The 26,458-nt window shown below is 38.9% G+C and overlaps 1 protein-coding gene across 9 annotated transcripts in view; it reads right to left on the bottom strand.

The window, feature by feature from the left end:
• The window catches only part of HYCC1 (hyccin PI4KA lipid kinase complex subunit 1), a 123,195-nt gene extending 97,075 nt beyond the window's left edge, over positions 1-26,120 (bottom strand). For 3 of the 9 annotated variants that reach the window (XM_077856557.1, XM_077856555.1, XM_077856558.1), the window contains exon 1: positions 25,897-26,118. The gene's annotated coding sequence lies outside the window, so the exon portion shown is untranslated. Of the gene's footprint in view, positions 1-24,904; positions 24,925-25,647; positions 25,668-25,896 lie in introns of those variants that run through there. The other 6 variants (XR_013356741.1, XR_013356736.1, XM_077856553.1 and 3 more) reach the window with 4 other exon arrangements.
• Positions 26,121-26,458: the final 338 nt, after the last annotated feature.

Genomic DNA, 26,458 nt, shown 5'->3' with positions numbered 1-26,458 from the left:
CTCTCTTCTCATTTATGATTCCCATCTTCCTATTCTTCTCAAATCCTCCAGGACTTCAGGAGAATATTTTATCTAGGGAAAGGATATATGATTTGAACTGAAATAATAAAAGTTTTAAAAAAAAAACTATTTGTCAACAATCATTTTGATAATCTGGACTGACCCTATGAGTTGCTCTAACCAAAAGAATGCAATGAACAAAATACTGTAAAACTTCTGAGGCTAGGCCTTAAGAAATCCGCCACTTGCACGCATTTGGAATCAGGCTAATACTATAACAAGCCCAAACTACCATGGGAGTCTACATTAAAAAGAACAGAGGCGACTGCAAAGCCACCAATTGAGAGTTTGCACTAAGTATCAGCCATGTGACTGAGACATTTTGGACATTCCAGCCAAGTCAAGTCTCCAGATGACTGCAGCTTCAGCTGACAACATGGAGCAGAAGCCCAAACAAGCTAAATTTAGGTCAACCTAAGATTTGTGAGACATAAAAAATATTTGCTGTTTGAACTCACTAAGTTTGGGGATGGTTCATTAAGCAGCAATGGATAACCAAAACACTGTCTTAATCAAACATTTAGGACAGACTTTTTTAGTGCAAGGCATTGTGCTAACTCTATCAGAGAATATTAGGCTGATCAAAACATGGTCCCTGCCATCAAGGAATTAGATTTTTCTCTGAAATTAGGCTTTTATGATAGTAAAACCTACCATAAATAGACATAACCTTCAATAAATGTGATTATATTCTGCATATGTATACTTTTTTACCTGATCCTATTGTTAATAATGGCAGATATTTTGCACTGGTTGGCTAGAATTCCAACAAAACTCACTGACTAATAATAATCACCCCATCATTAGTCCTATGCTTAATCAATGAAACCAATGTATCATAGTAACCATCACAGTTGCCACTATCTTTATTTATTTATTTATTTATTTATTTATTTATTTATTTATTTAAAGATTTTATTTATTTATTCATGAGTGACACAGAGAGAGAGAGGCAGAGACATAGGCAGAGGAAGAAGCAGGCTCCCTCTGGGGAGCCTAATGTAGGACTCAATCCCAGGACTCCGGGATCACACCCTGAGCCAAAGACGTCCACTGAGCCACCCGGGCATCCCTCACAGTTTCCACTATATTAATAAAAGTTACTTTTATTCATTAGGTATAAACAATCTCATTTTGCACATATCCTGATGCCGGCATCTCAAAACTTTCCTGAGATGTCAATGACTCCACTGAAACTTTCAGTTAAGAAAAATGAAGTTTCATCTGATTTTGTGTAGTGTAGGACATTTGCAAATTTTGAGATGACAAAATATAAATTTTTAAGTCAAATGATATACTAAGGGATCCAGGTTGGCAGAATAATTAATAACTCCTATTCCTGGGAACTTCAATATAAAATAGGCTCCTGAGAGAAAACATACAATTTCCCAAATTCTTTAAAACAATGATAGATCTTTCATCTGTCTAGAAATTTGTAAATAAAATTCTCATGAAAATTAGGGGATAGGGGTGCCTCAGTCAGTTAAGCATCTCCCTTTGGCTCAGGTCATGATCGCAGGGTCCTGCTCAGCAAAGAATCTGCTTCTCTCTCTCTCTCTGACCATTCCCCCTGTTCATGCTCTCGCTCTCATTCTCTCTCAAATAAATGAATAAAAAAATCTTTAAAGAAAGAAAATTAGGGGATAATCTAAAAGATTTTTTAAGTCCCTGCTCATCCCACATCCATATATAAAAATAAATTACTCAAAATAAAGTTTAGCAAAATGTTATTACATTGTTAGACATTTTCAGATAATGTACTATCTTAATGTTAGATAGGGATATATATAGAAGACCACAAAACCCATATGTCCAATACCCATATTGCAAAGCATAGGAAGCATAGGATTAATATAGGTTGCTTTCATAGTGTTGCTATTTTCCAAGGAGATGATTTTCATTATTTCATGGCAAAATTCAGAGTATAATTCTATGTAAAATGCCTTTAAACTAAATAATCCTGATTACTGGAACTCATAAACTCTTATCATTCTACAAAAGGTGGGTGGAAAGATAAAGACTACAGAAGTGCTAACTGTACAATAAAACCACCAGAAATACATTTTCACTGTCAGGAAGCCACAGGTCATAAAACCCATCACAGACCACAGTATAAAACAGAACACTTAAGAATAATGTTGAACCACTAAGGCATGTGTTATGTTAATGTCAAAAAAAAGTGCTCATCTCAGTGATGGGGTTCCCAGAGATCTCATCATCTTGCCTGCTCTTACCTAAAAGAAATCTAATTTGCCAATAAATTGCTGTTAAACAATATAAATAACATAGTCAAGGCTATTTGGATGCTCTTTTTAAAAAAGAGAATCTTTATTTATTCATGATAGTCACAGAGAGAGAGAGAGAGAGACAGAGAGAGAAGCAGAGCGAGAAGCAGGCTCCATGCACTGGGAGCCCGATGTGGGATTCGATCCCGGGTCTCCAGGATCGCGCCCTGGGCCAAAGGCAGGCGCCAAACCACTGCGCCACCCAGGGATCCCTAAAAAAGAGAATCTTAAAAAAAAAAAAAAAAAAAGAGAATCTTGCAGAAATCCAAGGGTAAGAAATGCAACACCAACACAAAAGGGGCTTAAGGAAATTGAACCTAGGGATCTTAAATCTTTATCTTCTAAAGGCAGTATATTTTCATTTCTCTGATTTTCTCAGTGCCATTCTTTATTTGCTGAATGTCTTCCTAACTTACTCACCCTGCCTATGTTCCATTATGGCTATTCTAGTTCTAACTATCTTGATCTTTCTGCTCCAGGCACACACTCTCCTTTGCACCAAATCTGTATTTCTCAGTTTCCAAAATTTGAATTTTTTTTTAACAAATCTCTGATTGCACCAGATTCCTACTTTGATCCTGACTACAACTCACTAGCAAGCCTGGAGATTGGCCATCCATGGGACAGATATCTCCCCTGAGTCCAATGGGTTGAGATCAATGATATAGACTCATGTAAATACAGGTTTATTTAGAAAGGGCTGTACATAGGTAAAAATGGTAAATATATCCAGTATCTACTATAAATATAATATCCCAGGAGAAACCTAACAAACTGAATATGAGGCACAGTATTTTAATCAGGGAAACCTCAAATTTTTTAACTTTGCTCAGCAATCAAGTCTCACAGAAAGAGCTCATTTTATGCTTAGAATCAGCTAAACTCCAAGATCTTTTTCATATTGATCTAATCAGTTCTTAAAAATCTAAGTTACAATTGGCCTTTTAAAACTGGCTCACGGGATCCCTGGGTGGCGCAGCGGTTTGGCGCCTGCCTTTGGCCCAGGGCGCGATCCTGGAGACCCGGGATCGAATCCCACGTCGGGCTCCCGGTGCATGGAGCCTGCTTCTCCCTCTGCCTATGTCTCTGCCTCTCTCTCTTTCTCTCTCTGTGACTATCATAGATAAATAAAAATTTTAAAAAAATAAATATTAAAAAAAAAAAACAAAAATACTTATTGAGGGATGCCTGGGTGGCTCAGCAGCTGAGCGTCTGCCTTTGGATCAGGATGGGATCACTGAGTCCCACATCGGGTTTCCGGCGTGGAGCCCGCTTCTCCCTCTGCCTGTGTCTCTGTCTCTCTCTTTCTATGTCTCTCATGAGTAAATAAATAAAATCTTTAAAAATATATTTATAAAAAAAATAAAAAAATAAAAAAAAATAAAACTGGCTCACACATAACAGGTTCATAAACATTTGCCCAATGAATGAATAAATGAACAAACCTTTGAATCTTTACTAGTTTGGGCCTTGAATTCCATTGTGAGTTTTTAATATAACATTTACTTTATTAATTAGCCCTTTGTGATAGTTCACATTATGGTATTCAATAAGTCATCCTGAATGCAAGGAATGTTATACTAAAGAAAAAGTAAGAAATCAGAGCTAAAGACCCATTGTAAAGCTATCTATGTATTAAGTAATTATGAGTGCAATAACAATAAATGACTTTTTCCAAAGTAGACATAGGCCAAACATAGGAAAAGCCATTTCTAATGTTTAGTATAAAGAAGGAATAGGCGTCTAGGATAAGAAAGGTTCCAAATGGGCCACGCAAATAGAAATCTATGAAATAGAAAACAGAAATATCAAAGAGAAAAGCAATAAAAGTGTGTGAGAATCTGATGAGTGTTCAGGAAGACAAAACAGAAAACAATTTTATTCCAATGGAATGAAATCATTGAAAGCGTGGGCTTTCACTGGGACCTAATGGAGAGAAAAATAAAAGCAATGATGTAGGCAGTATATTTACAAAGGTAAGGCGACAAAAGTTATTTTTTGCTTGTTGTAAATGGAGACAATACCATTAAATTTAAATTTTCAAGTCTGACTTACCCATCAGCAAGCTAGGATGTAATTTTACAACACGACGATTTACCTCCATTGCTTCACTCTGCCCTTATGTTTATATTCCAACATGCAAACTATTATGTATTATCTATATTACTTACAGAATATATTCTTTTATATTATAAGGATAATTAATGTGGTTCTTTGATGGGTGTATACACACTTCACGCCATTGGCTTTACCAGAGAAAATGACATTGAACTTAAAGAGCTTTTCAGTTTCTTTTAAACTAACAACCTACTTTAAATACTACTTGATGTGGAAATCAAACTCACAAGCTATAAATTTCATTAAAATATATATCACAGGGGCGGGGGTCCCTGGGTGGCTCAGCAGTTGGGCACCTGCCTTCGGCCCAGGGCACAATCCTAGAGTCCCGGGATCAAGTCCCGCATCGGGCTCCCTGCATACAGCCCTCTGCTGTATCTCTGCATCTCTCTCTGTGTCTCTCATGAATAAATAAAATATTTTTTAAAATATGTATTACAAATTGAATGATTTTAAACTTAATATTGGATAGAACTCAATAAGAGCAATTATTGGGGATGCCTGGATGGCTCAGCAGTTGAGCGTCTGCCTTTGGCTCAGGGCATGATCCCGGAGTCCCAGGATCAAGTCCCACATCGTGCTTCCTGCATGGAGCCTGCTTCTCCCTCTGCCTGTGTCTCTGCCTCCCTCTCTCCCGTGTCTCTCATGAAAAAATAAAATCTTAAAAAAAAAAAAAAAAGCAATTATTGGCTGAAATAAGATTTTCCAAAATGTTTGTAGCATCTTTAACAAAATATATAGTATGTACTAAATGACTCAAGTATTATCTAAGTAAGTCAAAATCTATGAAACTCTGAAAGGCAGAGACATAGGAAGAGGGAGAAGCAGGATTCCCAGAAGGAGCCTAATGTGGGACTCGATCAGAGACCCTGGGATCGCGCCCTGAACCAAAGGCAGACGTTCAACTGCCAAGGCACCCAGGCGTCCCTGAAAATTCTTTACTCTTAAAAAGTATTGTGAATCCCAAATAGCTTTTTTCTATGGTGGTTATATTTACATATTTACTGATATCGCATTTTAAATGTTTAATGACAAAACTTTAACACCTGTAACAATAACATTTTTTAACATAACACATTTTTATTAAAAATAACAATCTTCAGTGAATAAATCATGGGAATAAAAAGCATGGCATAAGGAATACAGTCAATGATATCATAATAGCAATGTAAGGGACAGATGGTAGCTATACTTGCAGTGAACATAGCATAGTATATAACTTGTCAAATTACTAAGGTTAAACACCTGAAACTAATGCTACATTGTGTGTCAACTATACTCAAAAAATAATCAGAAATAAATAAATATAACAATTTTCCTACAAATAAAAGAAGTTATTGAGAAGAGTGGTTTTGTTTCACATTTGTATAAATTTCTTTATATTTCTATAAATGTCTTGCCTTAATAGGACTCAGCTGGATCCTCATAACTGCACCTGCCTTCAACTTGATATGATAATCAATTTTGATTTTTTTCACCACCCCCCAAAAAAAAAACAGACTGATTCTCCAAAACTTGATCCTTTTTACCTAATATACTCTGAACCTTTTCTCCCCCCATGTGTAGTAAACTAAACTGCATTTATGGCCTTCAACAAACCACCCCTTCTACTCTTAACACTTTCATGCAGTCCTCTCCCACATTGATACTGGGCTTGGCAATGTGACCTGTTTTAGCCAAAGGACTTTAACGAGCATGATGCCAGCAGAGGCTTAATAAGTGCTTGCACCTAGAGCATGTCCTCTAGAAATACTTTCTCTTAGAAGGAAGCCACCATGCTATAAAAGCTCAGGGGCAGGGATGCCTGGGTGGCTCAGTGGTTGAGTATCTGCCTTTGGCTCAGGGTATGATCCCAGGGTCCTGGGATCAAGTGCCACATCAGACTCCCTACAGGGACCCTGCTTCTCCCTCTGCCTATGACTGTGCCTCTCTCTGTGTGTCTCTTATGAATAAATCAATAAAATCTTTAAAAAGAAAAAAAGCTCAGACATATAGGAGAAGCCACATGGAGAAAGATCTCGGAAGATGAGAAGCCGCCTTGGGGATTTCAGCCTCATGCAAGCTCCCAGATGAACGCAGCTGCACAAGTGATTGCAGCTAGACTGATCTCAACTATAGAGAGGCAGAACTGCCCAGCTGAACCTAGTCAACCCATAAAATCATGAGAACAATAAATCTGTGTTATTTTTAAGCTACTAAATTTGGGGGTAATTTGTCACACAGCCACAGATAATTAATATACCACAGAACACATATAGAGAAATTGGTCTCTTTTGAAAAAAAAAAAAAAAGCAAACTTCTGAATTTTACAATTTTAACTGAATCTGTTAGGGGTTATTTCCCATTTTTGAAAATTTTTTGAGTCCTTTAAAATGGTTGTCTCCAATTTTTGCTATTTAAACAATGCTGTGATAAATTTTCTTATATCTCTGCAAGTACTTCCAGAGGATAAACTGAAGAGGCTGGATCAAAGGTTACTTGTGATTGAAATTTAATTGCCCTCATTTCCCTATACCCTAACCAATTGTAGATATTATTAATCTTCTTAATTATTGCCAATTTTATGGGCCAAAAAAACCACACTGCAGACTTCCATTTGCATCTATTTGAAAATCTTTTCAAATGCTTATTGATTATTTCTATTTCTTCATCTGTGAATTGCCTACGCATATTTTGTCTATTTTTTTCCTTTAAATATATTTGTAGGTAAGGAGTTAAGATGGCAGAGGAATAAAGGACCCAATTTTGTCTGGTCCCTGGAAATTCAGCTAGATAGTTATCAAATCATTCTGAACACTTGTGAAATCAATCAGCGATCTAAGAAAAGAACTGCTGCAATTCTACAAATAGAAAAGTGACCACTTTTTGCAAGGTAGGAGGAGGTATAGAGACATGAATCTGGAGAAATATATTGGAAGATAAACCCCAGGGAGAAGAAGCTTGCATAAGGAGGCTACCAGAAAGTACTATAAACAGCAGAGCACAAAACTGGAACTTTTAGAAGTCTGCTACAGTTGGGGATGTCCCTGGCCTAAAGGTGCTCAGGTAGCAAAGTGTGACAGTCTCCCAGGCAGGACAACATGGTCGTGGGGTCCTTGGGGTCACAAAAAGAAGAAGGGTGTCTAACTACAGCAGAGTTCCCAAGCATCAGGGCGAGGAAGCCAGCTGAAAACTGTGAGACTAGTAGGGTGACCGCTCTCCGAGCAGGGGCCCAGCAAACAGCAGCCCAGCAAACAGCAGAAGACCAGGGAGATCGCTCTCCCTCCCCAGGGAGAAATGGTGTGCATCAGTGCCACAGGAGTCTACAGTTTAGAGACTGGAAACTGGGTAGGTGACTAGCTAAAAACATTCAGTCACAGGCTAGATGAACACAGTTTGGTGGGAAACCAGGGAGACATGAGTGATTGACTGCTTTTCTGTGAGGGCTCACTGAACACTGTGGGGCACAAACTTTCAGCTCTGGGCTAGAGATCAGGGACTGCCATTTTAATTCCCCCTATCGGTGCTAAAAGCCTTCAGGGAGCAAAACAGTTCCACATAGTGCAATCCAGAGCTGTTTACACTGAGCCCAGCCCCCTGGCAAGGGGGGTAACAATTCCACCAGGGCAGACACCTGAGAATCAGTGCAACAGGGCCCCTCCCCCAGGAGACCAGCATGTTGGCTAAGACCAAATTTACCAATCATAGAGAACTGGAAAACTTCAGGTCTTGGGGAAAACAGTATTTAGCATTCATGGGGGTTTTGTTTTTGTCTTTGTTTTGTTTTACTATTCTTTCATCTTTCAGGGGGTTTTTTCAGCTATTTTCTTATTTTATCAATTTTTTTTCTAATTTTATTTTTATATATACATCACACACATATATAATATATATATAGTTTCCTTTCATTGTATTTTCTTTAATTTTTGTATATATATGTTTCTTTCCTATTTTAGGATCTAGTTTACTATTTTCTGTTTTTTTACTTCTTGTTTGATTTTTTCTTGTTTTGTTTCTGTTTTCTTCTGGTTTGTTTTGTTTGTATTTTTCTGGTATTGTTTTTGTTATTTTTGTCTTTTCTCTCTCTTTCATCTATTCTCTAGACATAATGACAAGACAGAGAAACTCACCCCAAAAGAATGAACAAGAGGCAGTACTCACTGCCAGGGATTCAATCAATATGGCTATAAGTAAGATGTCAGAACTAGAATTCAAAATAATTATAAAGATACTACCTGGGATTGAAAAAAAGCATAGAAGACAGTAAAGAATGCCTTACTATAGAAAAAAGGAACTAAAATCTAATCAGGCCATGGATGTCTGGGTGGCTCAGTCAGTTGGACATCTGCCCTCGGTTTGGGTCATGATCCTAGGGTCCTGATGGAGCTACACATCAGGCTCCCTGCTCAGGAAAAGGTTTGCTTACCTTTCTCCCTCTGACCTCCCCCACCCCACCAACTCCTGTTCTCTCGGTCTCTTTCTCTCTCTCTCCTCTCTCTAATAAATAAAATATTTTTTTAAAAATCTAATCAGGCTGAAATTAAAGATGCTATCACTGTGATGCAGTCAAAAATGGAGGCTCTAACTGCTAGGATAAACAAGGCAGAAGAGAGAGCAGTAATATATAAGACAAAATGATGGAAAATAAGGAAGCTGAGAAAAAGAGAGAAAATTAACTACTGAATCAAGACTTCAAGAAATCAGTGATGCCATAAAAAATATATATATATTTGAATAATAAGGGTCTGAGAAGAGGAAGAGAGAAGGGGGCAGAAGATTTACTTGAACAAATTATAGCTGAGAATTTCCCTAATCTGGGGAAGGAAACAGGCACTCAAATCCAGGAAGCACAGAGTACCCCCACTCAAAATCAATAAAAATAGGTCAACATCCTGAAATATAATAGTGAATCTTGCAAATTTCGGAGATAAAGAGAAAACCCTGAAAGCAGCTCAGGACAAGAGGTCCTTAACCTAAAAGGGTAGAAATATAAGGCTGGCAGCCAACCTGTCCACAGAGACCTGGTAGGCCAGAAATGACTGGCATGATATATTCAATGTGCTAAATGGGAAAAATATGCTGCCAAGAATACTTTATCCAGCAAGGCTGTCATTCAGAATAGAAGGAGAGATAAAGAGTTCCCAGGACAAACAAAAACTAGGAATCTGTGAACACTACACCAGCCCTGAAAGAAATATTAAAGGGGATCCTTTGAGCAAAGAAAGAGCCCAAAAATAACAAAGACCAGAAAGGAACAGAGATAATATACAGAAAAAGTGACTTTACAGATACTACAAAGCCACTAAATTTGTATCTTTTTTAATAGTTAATGTAAATGGGCTAAATGCTCCAATCAAAAAATACATAGTATCAGATTGGATTTAAAAAAAAAGAAAAAGAAAAAGAAAAAGACCCATCTATATGCTGGACCTAAAGACACACACAGAGTGAAAGTGGTGGGGGTGGAGAACCATGTATTCTGCTAACAGACATCAAAAGAAAGCTAGTGTAGCAATCTCCTTATTAGACAAATTAGATTTTAAACTGAAGACTGTAATAAGAGATGAAGAAGGACACTATATTATAATGAAAGGGTCTATCCAACAAGAAGATCTAACAATTGTAAATACTTATGCCCCTAACACAGGAGCACCCATTTATATAGAAACCAATTAATAACAAAATTAAATAAGCATATTGATAATAATACAATAATAGTAGGAGACTTTAACACCCCACTCATAGCAATGGACAGACCATCTAAGCAAAAGATCAACAAGGAAATAATGGCTTTGAATGACACACTGGACCAGATGGACCTCACAGATATATTCAAAGCATTTCATCCTAAAGCAACAGAATACAGATTCTCGAGTGCACATGGAACATTCTCTAGAATAGATCACACACTGGGTCACAAATCAGGTCTCAAACAGTATCAAAAGATTGAGATTATGCCATGCATATTTTAGGCCACAATGCTTTAAAACTTGAATTCAATCACAAGAGAAAATTTGGAAAGAACACAAATACATGGAGGTTAAAGTACATCCTACTAAAAAATGAATGGGTCATCCAGGAAAGTAAAGAAAAATTTTAGAAGTACAAGGAAATAAATGAAAATGAAAAACATGACAGAACCTTTGGGATGCAGCAAAAGTGGTCCTAAGAGGGAAGTATATCGCAATACAGGCCTTTCTCAAGAAACAAGAAGTCTCAAATACATAACCTAAACTTACACACCTAAGGAGCTAGGAGAAAAACAGCAATTAAAATCTAAATCCAGCAGAAGGGAAATAATAAAGATCAGAATGGAAATCAATGATAAAGAACTCAAAAGAGCAGAACAAATCAATGAAACTAGAAGCTGGTTCTTTGAAGAATTAATAAGATCATTAAACCCCTAGCCAGACTTTTCAAAAAGAAAAGAAAAAGGATCCAAATAAGTAAAATCACAAATGAGAGAGGAGAGATCACAACCAACACCTAAGAAATTCAATCATAAGAGAATATTATGAGCCATTATATGCCAACATATTAGTCAATCTGGAAGAAATGGATGCATTCTTGGAAATGTATAAACTACCAAAAATGAAACAGGAAGATACAGAAAAAAATCTGCACAGACCCATAACCAGCAAAGAAATTGAAGTAGTAATCAAAAATCTTCCAACAAACAAGATCCCAGGGTCAGATGGCCTCCCAGCAGAATTCTACCAAACATTTAAAGAAGAATTAATACCTATTCTTTTGAAGCTGCTTTAAAATTAGAAATGGAGGGATAAGTTCCAAATTCATTCTATGAGACCTGCATTAACTTGGTCCCCAAACCAAAGACCCCACAAAGGGTGGCTCAGTGGTTAAGTGTCTGCCTTTGGCTCAGGTCGTGATCCCAGGTCCAGGGATCGAGTCCAGCATTGGGCTCCCTGCAGGGAGCCTGCTTCTCCCTCTGCCTATGTCTCTGTCTCTGCTTCTCTCTCTCTCTCTCTTTTTCTTTCTGTGCCTCTCATGAATAAATAAATAAATCCTTTTAAAAAATGCTGAAAATAACTGAGGCAACTCAGTATGATTGTGTAATGATCTGAGGGTACAGCAACTATCAAAACAATAGGCATGAGCCAAAGGATATAGTGCTTTATCCCTGCTGATTATCCCATGCTGATCATACACGGGCAAAATAATGTTGCTAAGATTATGTACAAGCAATTAGTTCAAATTAACATTATATTAAAAAGTATTTTACTCAGTCCTCCTCTTCCAGTTTCTACTTTGAAAAAGCAACCAGGTCTATTGGCAGATGCTCTTGAACACTTAAGAACACAAATACCCCATAAACACCTTCTCCTTGCCAAACCAAACTAATTCAATTGAACTAAAGAATCAGCCAGCTGCTTGCCATTGCCTGTACTGTAGAAGGAGCTGAAAAGAGATGAATAGTTATTACTTTCTCTATTGAGCCATCCAAATTTCTCTCTCCCATATCTTGCCAGGGGTGGGATGTAAAAAGTGTTAAGGTTTTAGCATTGAGCACTGCAAATTTTTCCTTGGGGATAGGTAAATTAAGAATATTTGGGATTTTGCTACATCCAAACAGACAAGTCACCCATATTAGTTTGCTATCGTTGCTGTAAAAAAGTACCACGGACTGTGGCCTAAATAACAGAAATTTATTTCCTCACATTTGTGGAGACTAGAAGTCCAACCTCAAGATGTCATCAGGATTGGTTCCTACTGAGAGTCATAAAGAAAGGATCTGTTGTTCCAGGCCTTTCTCCTTGGCTTATAGCCATCTTTTCCCGGTGTTTCCACATCATCTTCAGTCTGTACAAGTCATGTCCCAATTTCCCCTTAAAAGGACACCAGTTAGAGATGCCTGGGTGGCTCAGCAGTTGAGCATTTTTCTGCCTTTGGATCAGGGTGTGATCCGGGAGTTCCAGGATCAGAGTCTCACATCAGGCTCCCTGTGGGAAGCCTGCTTCTCCCTCTGCCTATGTCTCTGCCTTCTGTGTCGCTCGTGAATAAACAAATAAAATCTTTAAAAAAAAAAAAAAAAAAAAAGGACACCAGTTATATAAGATTGGGGTCCACCATGATCACCTCATTTTAACTTACCCCTATAAAGACCCCATCTCCAATTATGGTTACATTCTGAAGTCCTGGGTATTAGGACTTCAATGTATAAAAAGGGGGACAGGAGACATGATTCAGCCCATTCTGCACTTTATTCAACTGCAATAAACTAGGGTTGAAGCAAGTAATCTCACTCTCTCTTCTTATACTAGAGGTGTTTAAATATCATCCATTTATTCATAAACTATTGAGTGTCTACAATGTTCTAGATGCTAGGTTTACAAAGCTGAATATAACATAGTCCCTGACTTGAGGGATTCACAGTCCACTAGATTAGTCCACTAAATCTAAAACACAGCAACAGTGAGTATCTTTTAATCCCTTTTGAAACAAAGCAAGGCAAATCAGTGTATAAGCAAATAATAAAAACAAATGTTATGAGGAAATGGGGGGGAATGTAAAAGAAAGCCCAATGTAAATTTTATCTTGCAGTCAATTTGATATCATTTGCCCCTTTTTCCTCGCTCTTTCCCCAAAATAATAGCATACAGAAATACACTTTCCAAAGCACAGTGCTACTTTAATTTCTTTAAAGCTTTTTGCATTCTAAGTGGCCGTTTTCCCTGCTCTAATTTGGGGACAAAAGAAAAGAGAAATGTTAAGAGAACCAAATCCCAGTTGACTTGTGGGTTGAGTTGATGTCTTAGAGTGAGTCACTGCCCTTTCATAAATTGGAATGAAATTCTCAACCATTAATAAAATCGGCCAATGGAGGCTCAGATGTTCAACTTGGAAATGACACAGGTAAAGGGAGGGTACAATGAGAAAACACAAGTAAACACAGTTAATGAAGGTAATGTAGAACATAATGTGGAAAACTAGTTAATGAAGGTACTAGTAGAACTATAATAATAAAGGTAACAGATCTTGACTGTGCTACAAAATTCCATTTGATTCTTCTCAGTCAGAAACTCAGTGGATATTAAAATACTTGTTTATCTTGGTTTAAAAATTATAGGAAACAAAGCAGCAATAAATAGTTCAGTATGATCATGCTGATTCATATTAGCTGGGGTAACAATCCATTTGTTTTAGCAGAGGCTGAATTACACATTTTTTAAAAATAAAGTTTTCAATAATATTTTATATCAGTATAACAAAATATAACTTAGATGTTGCTTTGCAATTGAATACGAAACTAAAAGTAGTACAACAAAAATTTCTATCTTGGTTCCTCCCCCAGGTATTTGAAAGTCCTGTAAGAATGTTTAGAATCTCTAACGTAGTTTAAGCATTTCTTTTTCAATTATGCATTGTTTCTGAACAAAGGGTTTATAACAGAAAACTAAACGACTGTTTGGACCCTTTCACCAATAACCAATTCCTGACTGATGGAATCCAAGTGCAATAAATCACATTATATTACTATGAACTCTGGAACTTTACAATCTGTCGACATGAAAAGTATCTGCCCTGATTACATGAGTGACCAACTCAACACCATTTCCATAAAGAGGCTGGCCTTCCAGAGGTGCTACCTAAAACATACACCTATGTAGCATATCTGAAGTTCTCATAGTGAAAAGAACAAGTTTTACTTTTCTTGATGTCAATTTTCTTGGCCTGTCCTTCCTCTCCCCTCAACCTGTTATAATGGATTTTTCAAAAAAAAATTTCATCTTCCCAAAAAGAGGACTTGTTAAAAATTGTTACATATATGATAGAGAGGCTTATTGAAAGGAATCCTTTTATAAAACATTGCCAATACAAATTGCAGTTAACATAAATTACTGTGAACATAGCTAAAATTTCTCTTCCACTCCTCTCTATTAGACAGTAATCATACCTTATAGTCCTTTTGCACCCTTCCCCCTACTGTTTTAACAAAGCTCAATAAATAGAAAAAGCAACATGGCACAATAGAGTCCAAAAAACTCACGCTCACCTTCCAGCAAATTACTTAAACTTTCTAATCTCAATTTCCTCCACTGTGAAAAGTAGTGATAAGATCTACATCACAGGAATGTTTTAGGGATTAAAAATAATATAAATAAAGCACTGGCACACCATTGATGCTCAATAAGAATAGCTCTAATTTTCACTAACAAAATATTTACCAAGTGGACAATTGAGAATGCATTTCAGAAGCTTACAGTTCCTGAAAGGGGAGATTGCAGGGCTGGGGATAAGAAGGAGGCTTCATTAGATTCTAATGCTCTCCAGCTACTTCTATCCTTATTTATTCTTCACCAATTAATTTTCTGATTTAGTAGCATAAGCTATTGCCACCTCCATTTATTTCACCACTAGTTTATTCCTTAACCTCCTTTACAGTATGTATTTGGTTCTCATCACATACTTTCCATCCCCTTAGAAATGACAAATCTATTGGGTTTTTCTTTTTTTCTTGATATTCTTTCTCTTTAACCTTGCCACAAGCATCTTCCCTTCCAAAACTCTAAAAAGACTTTACTGTCCTCAATATTCTGGTCTATCACCCATGTAACTAACCACTCTGACTTTCTGTACTTCTTGACCAGTCCATTCGGGATGCACATTTGTACCTTCCCTATTTAGTTTGACACTTCTCCCTCCTACCTACTTCCACCTTCCTCTCTATTCCCTTATCAGGACCTACTTGAAGGTTCATAATCTCCCAAAATAGTCTCTCCCTCTTCTACGCTACTGAAGCGTGCACTGCTTGGGGGCTATGTTGCCACTCCATCCACCACAGTAATGTCTATGGATTAACAAATCACAGGAACATTGAGTTTTAGTTTAAAAGGGAATATATATACCTGGCAAGTTTAAAGAGACCAGATTGGCAACTTTTTATATGCCCATGGGCAGAAGTGGGGAGTACAGGATGTGTATGTTGATTAGAATTAATACCCTAAATTAATTAAATGTTCCTTATATTTGAAAGGGAGGGGAAAACAGGGAAGCTCAAAAAGATTAAAATAGAGTTCATAAGGGGCACCTGGGTGGCTCAATCACTTAAGCATCTGCCTTCAGCTCAGGTCATAATCCCAGGATCCTGGAGCCCCATGTCAGGCTCCCTGCTCAATGGGGAGTCTGCTTGTCCCCTCTGCCCCGCCCCACGGCTCATGGTCTTGCTCTCTCTTTCTCAATAAATAAATAGAATCTTAAAGAAACAGAGTTTATAACTGCTTGCCCAATTTAAGCACTTTTAAGGATTACATTATTCTCTCAAATTTCCAAGCCTAAACATCATTCTATAAGAGAGTAAATGTAAATCTTCCAATAGCTGAAGCTTCAAATAATTTTCATAGTACAGTTAAGAACTCATATACAATGTTTTCATTAAGTCAAGTACAAATAACTGAATGAATCCTTATGCATTTATATGAGAAAGCAACTAATGTTCAGCAGCTAATCAAAAGACTCTTTGTTCAGGAAAACACACACCAAACAAATATCACTTAACATTTACTACTAAAAGGCTACCCTGATGCAAGCCTCAACAATGACAAATATTTAAACTAAAATGGAAAAGTACTATGTCCACAATTTCTTGATCTTTTATCTGTGTTGCACTTAATATTCTTTACAAGGTACAAACAGAATTCAGGAATGCAAATTGATCTTGAACCCCCAATAAATTAAACTGTAAATTATATAAAACACATTATATATTTATCATCCCATTCCCATTCCAGGATCTTCTATCATAACCATACTTGGATCTATTTGTTAAAATAGCATAAGATATGATATCACATAGAACAGACTAGTAATAATTATGAGTTACCAAAACCTGAAACTAATTAGGCAAAAAGAAAAACAATAGGACACTCAAAAATGACTAAATTTATTTCTCAACAATCAAGAATAAGCAAAGAGTATGATTAGGAAAAAAATTAGGTTACTGATTTAAAAATATGAGATATGGCATCAGATAGCAATTCAGCTTAAATTCTACCACTAACTAGTTGTTGATTTTTTTTTTTAAGATTTTATTTATTTATTCATGAGAGACCCAGAACGAGAGGCAGAGACATAGGCAAAGGGAGAAGCAGGATCCTGGCAGGGAGCCCAATGCAGGACTCAATCCCAGGACCCAGGGATCACGACCTGAGCCAAAGGCAGTTGCTCAACCATGGAGCCACCCAGGTGCCCCTAGTTGGTGATCTTGAACAAGTATTTTAACCTCTTTGAGTCTCAGTTTATCTGTAGAGTAAGGATAATAATACTTACATGGCATAAAGTTGTACACAGATGAAATTAATTATGAATGAAATATAAATAATTATAAATGAAATTAATTATGCAAAGTACTTGGAAAGCAGCACATACGAAAATCTCAATAAATTGTATTCAATCCAAAAGCCTAGACATCTTTATAGCTAAACTATTCCAGATCTTAAGAACAATATTAATTGCTAGAGCAATTAATTAATTTCCAAAGATGGAAAGCTTCTCTCTTTTTAAAGATTATTTATATATTTGAAAGAGAGAGAGCATGCATGGAGGGAGGGGGTAGAGGGAGAGGGAAAGAATCTCCAGCAGACTCTCTGCTGAGTGGGGAGCCCAACATGGGGCTCAATCTCATGACCCTGAGATCCTGACTTGAGCTGAAATCAGGAGTCAGACACTTAACCCACTGAGTCACCCAGATGGCACTCCCTTTTATTTTGCAAAGCTAGTATATTCACAAACCGACACCTGAAAGAGAGAATATAAGAGGAATACTAAAGACAATGTTACAAAGCAATCAAATCTAGCACTACTTTACAAGGTATGCTATTATCAAGTTGCCTTTACCCCAAAGACAGCAATTGTTTGGTGAAATCTACTAGGAAGTCCTCTAACATAACTCATCAACCAACAGATAAAAGAAGAAAAACTATATGATCATTTCAATGTACATCACGACGCTATGTGATCAAATTTAATATCTTTTTCCAATTAAATCTCAATTCCAAAAAGGAATTAAGGAAGACTATTTCCTTAACATAAAAAAAAAAGTTGTCAGAATACACAACTGTGAAACCCTGAAGGTATTCTCACTCAAATGAGAAATGAATCAAAGATGCTTCATTATTCACTAATACAACTTAATATTACTCTATATGTTTAATGAAAAAATGAAATAATTATTGACAAGAAGACAAAATTATCATCATTTACAAATGCTATTAACTGTCCTACTACAAAATGCAATAAAACCTAAGAATTAAGGGGCACCTGGGTGGTTTAGTCCGTTGAGCATTGGACTCTTGACTTCAGCTCAGGTCATGAACTCAGGGTTGTCAGACTGAGCCCCAGCCTGGCTCCCAGCTTAGCAAAGAGTCTACTTGAGATTCTCTTCCTCTCCCTCTGCCTCTCATCCCCATGCTGGCACATGCTTGCTCTCTCTCTCAAATAAATAAATTTAAACAATCTTAAAAAAAACTATAATAATTAAAAAGTTCATGAAATGACCAGTTAGAAAACAGTTTACCTAAATCACCAACTTTTTTTGAGTGCCTTTGGGAAAATACAATCTTCTTAAAATACAATGAAAAAAAGATTCCATTCACAATAGCAAGTTTTGATACCAAAACTTTACTTTAAAAATAGGTAGAACCACATGAAGAAAACTATAAAACACGAGTCATTTAAAAATGACTTGGGGGTGCCTGGCTGACTCAGTCAGTCAGTAGAACTCAGTCTCATTGGGGGCTGAGTTCACTGAATAAAAAAATTTTTAAGGGATCTCTGGGTGGCGCAGCGGTTTGGCGCCTGCCTTTGGCCCAGGGCGCGATCCTGGAGACCCGGGATCGAATCCCACATCGGGCTCCCGGTGCATGGAGCCTGCTTCTCCCTCTGCCTGTGTCTCTGCCTCTCTCTCTCTCTCTCTCTGTGTGACTATCATAAACAATTTTTTTTTAATTTTTAAATATTTTTTTTAAAAATGACTTGAATAAATTATGAAAATATTGTAAAGATATAACAGCTATCTCAAAAAAATTACTTTGAAATTCTATTGGGGTTTTTTTGAGAGGTTAATAAATTGAATTAAAGGTAATCAGAAAAAAGAAATATATGAGACATGCTAAAAATGTTTTGAGAAAGATAATAGGAATTCACACAATCATATAGTAAGATACATTAAGAAGTTACAATAAACTGTAATTACTGGAGCAAAAAATAAACAGTCCCATGAAGCAGAATAGAAAGCCTATAAAAAAATCATATGTATATATGTATAAACCATGATTTAGTATATAATAGAGATGACATATAAAACCTCTGGGAAAAGGGGTGCCTGGGTGGCTCAAATGGTTGAGCGTCTGCCTTTGGTGCTGGTGGCGATCCCCAGGTCTTGGGATGGAGCCCCACATAAGGGTTCCCTGCTCAGAGCCAGCTTCTCCCTCTCTCTTTGCCTGTCACTCTGCCTGCTTGTGCGGTCTCTCTCTGTCAAATAAATAAATAAATACATACATACATACATACATACATACTTAAAAAAAAAAAACCTCTGGTAAAAGAGAATTGCTCACTAGTGTTATAATTGACTTACCTCGCTACACCAAACACACTCCAAGTATACTAAAGCTGTACATGTTTTTAAAAACTATGAAAGTAATACAAAAAAACAGAGGTAAATAGTTACGTAATTTGGGAATGTAGGAAGGCCTTTCTAAGCAGGCAGATACATAAAAGAAAAATTTGATATATTTAATTACACCAAAAATGTTAAAAAATCTACTTAAAAGAAAAACCCACACCAAAAACAAAATTTAGGATGTAAATGACAAACTGGAGAAATTACCTGCAATTTAACTTGGCAAAGATCTAATAGTTTTACATAGAAATAATTCTCATAAAAAAAGAAATAATTCTCATAACTCAGTTTTTTGAATCTCCAATATCATAATACACAAAAGACACTAATGATTCACAAAAGAAATAAAAATATTTAATGTCATTAATAATCAATGAAATTTAAAAATATAGAAGATACAATTTTTCATGTCACAATGGCAGTTTCTGGGCAGCCCAGGTGGCTCAGTGGTTTAGCGCCGCCTTCAGTCCAGGGCCTAACCCTGGAGACCCAGGATTGAGTCCCACGTCGGGCTCCCTGGATGGAGCCTGCTTCTCCCTCTGCCTGTGTCTCTGCCTCTCTCTCTGTGTGTGTCTCTCATGAATAAATAAATAAAATCTTTAAAAAAAAAAAAAAGAAGCAAAATGCTACAGTATTCATTCAAAATTATTGGAAAGAGCTTAAATTTTCAACACCTGAAATAAATGATAGTAAATCCATATACTGAAATATTAATCATAGATTTAAAATGATGCTTTTCCATAAAAGAATATTTTATTGACTCAGATAGGCATTTACGTATTTAAAAGTAGAAAATAAGCTAGTAACAAAGCAACATGTACAAAAAACAAAAACAGTACATACAGTATGGTTTCTTTTTGCTAAAAAAAAAAAGTAAATATTCATTATAAACAACCCGTAAAGATATTCACCGAAGTGTTAGTAATTATCCCTGGGTAGAGGCATTAGAAGTGTTATTTATCATTTATGCATTCCTAAATTTTCCAAATTTCCGTTATTTTATCTTACATCAGTAATTAAGAAAATAGAGAATGTTTACAAAATTGCTGTCTCTATAGTAACAATAGTATCTAAAATCATACTAGCATTGATCTTCCCACTCTTTTAGACTACACCAAAATTAAGGATGCCTACTGTCTAAGATCATACTTTGATATTCTAATCCCAATGAAAGAAATTTTCAGAACTTTAGAAATCAGACAAAAGTTTTCACTCCACCTTTCTTTGTGATCAAATACAATGTCCAATATTATTGAGAATTAACCATTCTGGGGGTGCCTGGGTGGCTCAGTTGGCTAAGCACCTGCCTTCTGCTCAGGTTATAATCCCAAGGTCCTGGAACCTAGCCCCATTGTGAGCTTGCTTTTCCTTCTTCTTCTGCCACTCCCCCTACTTGTGGATCCATGCTCGCTCGCTCTCTCTCTCTCTCTCTCAAATAAATAAAATCTTAAAAAAAAAAAAAAAAGTAACCATTCTGCTTTCAGCTCCCTGACAAAGTTAAAAATCAAGTGTGAGGAATAAGCCCTGAACATCAGAACCAGTAGAGCTCAACTTTTAAATACATCCAAATCCTGAGCCAGACATTAAAAAGAAGAAAGAAGAAAAGAAAAGAAAAGAAAAAAAGAAAAGAAAAGAAAAGAAAAGAAAAGAAAAGAAAAGAAAAGAAAAGAAAAGAAAAAAGAGAAGAGAAGGGAAGGGAAGGGAAGGGAAGGGAAGGGAAGGGAAGGGAAGGGAAGGGAAGGGAAAGGAAGGAGAAAGGGAGGAAAATATTACCTTTCTCAGGATAGAAAGTATGGGTCCTTTGACAACTTCTAATCACAACTCTTCTTAGTCCCATTTGGGAGACAGAGGAATGATTTAATCCTACAATGTATTTAAAGGGCATATATCCAAAGGGCAAACAAATAGGATTTCTTCTGTGCAAAAAGATTATTTTCAAATGTTAAATATTCTCTTTCCTCAGAGCAGATATGCAGCCTAACTCCAAAAGGACCAAAAAAAACTCTGGCAGTACTTGGGTCTCAACAACAAGCAATAGTCAAACTGTTATTTCCATCTGCTCCCATCCAAAAAATGACAAAGCATTACATGGTGGTGCCAGAGGTCCCAGCCTCCATTTAAGGAGTCTTCCAGAATAGCATCCATTTCCACAATACTAAGATACTCTCTAATTTCTTTTGAGTACTTCAAAAAATCAATCTTGATACTACATGATAACTTAGATGCTGACAACAAAGAAATGCGCTATCTTTAACATCATATTCTTTGTTGCTTCCAAATTGTCTTCCTTTGTTATTTGTCAAAGCTCTGAATTTCATCCATCTCCTGAGAAACTCAGTTCTGGTAAATACCTCATTTTTCCTAAGTCTCTTACTTCTCACTTTCTTTATTCATGTAAAGAAACAAACATAACATTCCTTCAACCTATATCCCTCTTCAGTGGTTTTCAACCTTGCCAGCATGTTGGAATTACCCAGGGAACTTTAATATACCTGTGCAACTAATCTATAGTGACAAAAAAACAGATCAGCAGTTTCCTGAGGATGAGATGGAGAAATTACAAAGGGACACAGGAAACTTTTGCAGGTGATTGATACTGTTCGTTATTTTGATTGTGGTTATAGTTTCATAAATGAAAACTTATATCAAACATTAAATTGCACGCTTTAAGTATGTGTAGTTTATTACACGCCAATTATATTACAACAAAGCTGTTGAAATAAATACTAATGCCTGGGTTACACTTCAACCCCAAGTTAGGATGAGCTTTCCCCTGGAAATCAACATTCTTAAAAGCTCCCTAGATGACTGTAAATGTGCAGCTAAGAATGAGAACCACTGCTCTATAGCTATCATTCTCTCCCTTCTTCAGTTTCCTTGAAATGCCTCACTCAAGCAGGTCTACTTTATCACCATCCACTCTTTCTCAATCTTCCAAAGACTGGCTTCTGAACCACTGAACTACTGTGAACTACTTAGTTAAAACTGTACTTGTTAAAGTCACCTATGGAATCCTGACCAATTCACTGGTCCCTGGAGTCCTCTCCTTACTTGCCACCTCTTCACAGCATTCAAAATTGTTGACCCATTCTACCTCTAGTTGAAATTCTCTCCATCTTTAGCATCTTTCCTAATGTTCCTTCTAACTACTACTCTTCTATTTCACATTACTCTTCTAGCCACTTCTGCTTTTTATCAGTCTGCTTTTTATCTCGCCGCTGCTTTGATGATATTAAAAGCTTTCCCTGAATCATTTCAATATAACCAAATCAATACAGCTTCAATTCAATCCCCAATCTGCCCTATAATCCCAATTTCTTTTATAAATTCCACATCCATGGATCCAAACATCTAATGACGTCTCCACCTGAATGCTCCACAGCTTCCTCAATTTCAAAAAACCCAAAATAGAATTTATCATCTTCCTTCCATTTTCCCTCACTTCCAATTTCAGAACCAATTCAAATCCTCAGGGTCCCAATTCCTCCTTCTTTCTTTCCAAACGTGACAAGACCGATCAGGTTCTACCTCACTCTGCCAGGGTGAGGGTCTAAAACAAAAATTCATTAAATGGCTTCTTACTCATCACCTTCAATGCAATACCCATAGCCAAGACACCATGCCCTGGTCTGAAGCACTACCATTATTCTCATCTTCCACCTTTCCTTACCAACCCCTGCATTTAAGTCACATTAATGTCAATGCTATTGACTTTGGACATGAAACTGACAATGACTTCTCTAAACTGCCATAGTTTCTCATGCCTCCTTGCCTTCTCACTTATTATATTTTCCTCTTGGAAAGTTACTGACCTCCTGCACTGGGCTAAATTATATATTTCAAAACCGTACTGTGTGCTCCTCACTCTACCTACATCCAAACTGAGTTACCATCTCCTACTCTCCCTTACTACACTAGGCATATCTCTATTCACATGTATCAGATGATATTATAATTTTTACTTATCTGTCTTGTACATCAGAGTAAGTTCCTTGATGACAAGAGTTATGACATTCATTTCTGCCCTAGAACCTATTCAGCCAGGCTGAATAGGGCAGTGCAAAATAAAATTTATTTGATATAATTTCAATTATTTACAAAGTGTAAACTTGATACCCCCCCAAATGGTCCTGATATTAGCATTTTTCAAAGTTTTTAAATGTTCATTTAAAACATTATAAATGTCTACAAAATAAATAGCATGCAACAGGATCCTGAATAAAACAGCTGACTATAAGATATGTTTAAACTCTGTCAAAACAACACCAGTCTAAGAAATGCAACCAGGAATCAGATTTCATAAAATAAAAACACAAAAAAGAATGCATGGCAGGAATAACATACTGACCTAACCGACACCTTGCAGGAATAACATACTGACCTAACCGACACCTTATCTGGATGTCTATATCTAAGTACTGTTCATGTTGATAACTAAGAGGTTTTATAATCCCTCTATGGTATAATAATTGTAGTAAATTAAAAAAAAAAAGAATAAAATAAGCCAAATTCAGAATTTTTAAATCTAAATATGTGATGGTTTTCCCCTGAGCCACTTTCTTTAAATGAGTTATTTGAATAACTGACTTTATTTTTTTTTTAATTTATTTATGATAGTCACACACACAGAGAGAGAGAGAGAGAGAGAGAGACAGGCAGAGACAGGCAGAGGGAGAAGCAGGCTCCATGCAGGGAGCCCGACGTGGGATTTGATCCCGGGTCTCCAGGATCGTGCCCTGGGCCAAAGGCAGGCGCCAAACCGCTGCGCCACCCAGGGATCCCGAATAACTGACTTTAAAGCTACTACTGGGGGATGCCTGGGTGGCTCAGGGGTTGAGTGCCTGCCTTTGGCCCAGGGTGTGATCCTGGAGTCCCAGGATAGAGTCCCACGTCAGGCTACCTGCATGGAGCGTTTCTCCCTCTGCCTATGTCTCTGCCTCTCTCATTCTGTGTCTCTCATGAATAAAATAAGTAATCTCTTAAAATAAATAAATAAATAACTAAAGCTACTACTGGGGCAGCCTGGGTGGCTCAGCGGTTTAGCGCCACCTTCGGCTTGGGGCGTGATCCTGGAGCCCCGGGATCAAGTCCCACGTCGGGCTCCCTGCATGGAGCCTGCTTCTCCCTCTGCCTGTGTCTCTGCCTCTCTCTCTCTCTCTCTCTCTCTCTCTCTCCCCCTCTGTGTGTGTGTCTCTCATGAATAAATAAATAAATCTTTAAAAAAATAAGTAGAGCATACTTTAAATAAATAAATAAATAAATAAATAAATAAATAAATAAATAAAGCAAGCAAGAAAGCAAGCAAGCAAGCTACTACTGGCCAAGCAGATCCTAATATTCTTTTTCTTTCTTGCCTTTCCCTACACTTGAAAGAAAAGAAAAGAAAAGAAAAGAAAAGAAAAGAAAAGAAAAGAAAAGAAAAGAAAAGAAAAGAAAAGAAAGAAAGAAAAAATGGTGTTTGGCACCAATATTCATCTTGGAAACCTTGAAGCGTATTAACGCTAAGACAGGAGGTTTAGAAATTGGAGGGAGGTCTAATCTGGGGGTGTTAGGAGAACGTCCTTATGGAGAACAATCCTACTGGGTCTATCACATTGGCTCAAGGTTACACTGATCCTTAGGACTTTATGCAGATAAGATTTTAAAAGCGGAAAAATCTTAAACTGTCAAATGCCACACGAACCCAAGAGGCGGCATATCGGCTCCAAAAAACTACTGTGCGACCCAAAGGACCTAGAATTTGCAAAAGGACGGCTTGGTCCTGCCGCCTGTCGCACGGTCTCGGAAATTCGGAGCTGCGGGTGGAACAAACTGCCCCTACCTGAAGAGCGGAGACTCTGCCAGCCGGGCGTGGAACAGCGTGGTGTCCCGGAGCCCCTCTCCCGGGCTGTACGAGACCACTAAGGGCAAAACCCAGACCTTTCAGGGATGCCTCAACTTAGGGCTGCACCGCACAGTCGCGCACGCGGAAGGGCGGATACGCGGTTCTGCTGAAGCGTGCAAACTTGGGGGGTGGGGGGGGGTCTTTCGATCGCAACCATTTTCAGACAAAACCCCGACGGATTCTCGAGGAGGCTGAACATCAGCCTCGGAAGAGGCATAACTCCTAGAGGCGGGGGGCGGGGAGGGGGAGCAAGTGCTCAAGAAGAGGGGGCTCTCCAGGGCAATGGCCGAGGAAGGCATGCTGGCTGCTTTCTCGACCTCGGCGCCCTGCGAGGGACACCGGGCTAGCGTTGCTTTCCAAGAGCGGGGGTGGGCGACGGTGACCATTTTGGCCACTAGACGGAAAGCGGCGAGCCCTCCCCGAAGTGGGAGAGGCCAGGCCAGAGCATCAGCTGCGGCGGGATGGGGCGGGGGGAGGGGGCGAGGGGCGCGGGGCCCCCTCAGAGCGGCGGCGGGTCCGGCCGAGGCGGCTGCACCCCGGGCGCGCCCGGAGTCTGGGCTGCTCCTCGCTGGGGCAAGAGAAAAGACCCGGGTCCACGAGCACAAAGCTGCCGCCGCCCCGGCGGTACACGGGCTGCGCCCAACTTCGGGGCGAGCAGCCGCCGGCCGCAGCCCACTCACCCCGCCCGGCCGCTCCGGCCCCTCAGACGCTCCCCAGCGCCCGGCGCCTTCTCGCGCCCACCCGCGGCGCCTCGTGAGGGAACCGTTACCCCCAACGAAGGCGCCGCCCCGGGGACCAGGTCTCGGTCCCCTCCCCGCCGCCGCCGCCGCCGCCGCCGCCGCCTCGCCCCGGCTCCTCCCTGACAAAAAAAGTTACCGGTCGCCGGCCGCCCCGGGGCCCCCGCGTGGGTACAGCGCGGCCCGACTCACCAGAGCGGCTCCCCGAGCTCCACCTCAGAACCTCGACTAGTGTGCCTCGCGGCGACAGCGACCGCGGCTGCTCTGCTTCCTCCCGAGTAGCAGCACCACCTGCCCCCCTTCCTGCTAACAGAACGCGTCCCGGCGAGCCATCTTCCCCCTCCGCTCACTGACTGACAACCCAGCCCCGAGAGCCGCCGCTGCCGCCAGCCGCTCTGACAGGCACCGCTAGGGACCCGTCCCCGGGCAGCCAACCACCACCGCCCCACTCCGGTGCGGCCTATCGCCGTGCTCCGGGGCGGGACCCGAGCAACTTCTTCACCAATAGGAATCTCCCTCTGCTACGCCTGGGGCGGAGCCATGAGGTGGGCGGGAGGGCGGCTTCGGTGGGCGTGGCCCGGTCACGGGGCGTGGTCGGGCGCCAAAGGAAAAGTGATTGACCGTAGGATTTGCATCAGGGCCCGGGAGAGTCCTCGGCTAGCGTCTCTCAGACCCGGGGCCCGTAGGATTTACGGCTCCCTCAGAAGGGTGTAAGCCTTAACCACAATCACGGAAGATGAACCAACTGATATTT

The sequence above is a fragment of the Canis aureus genome, chromosome 18, assembly GCF_053574225.1.
Source record: "Canis aureus isolate CA01 chromosome 18, VMU_Caureus_v.1.0, whole genome shotgun sequence".
NCBI classification, from domain to species: domain Eukaryota; kingdom Metazoa; phylum Chordata; class Mammalia; order Carnivora; family Canidae; genus Canis; species Canis aureus.
The sequence above is the reverse complement of the archived record's forward strand: the minus strand, read 5'-3'. Positions and strand labels throughout refer to the sequence as shown.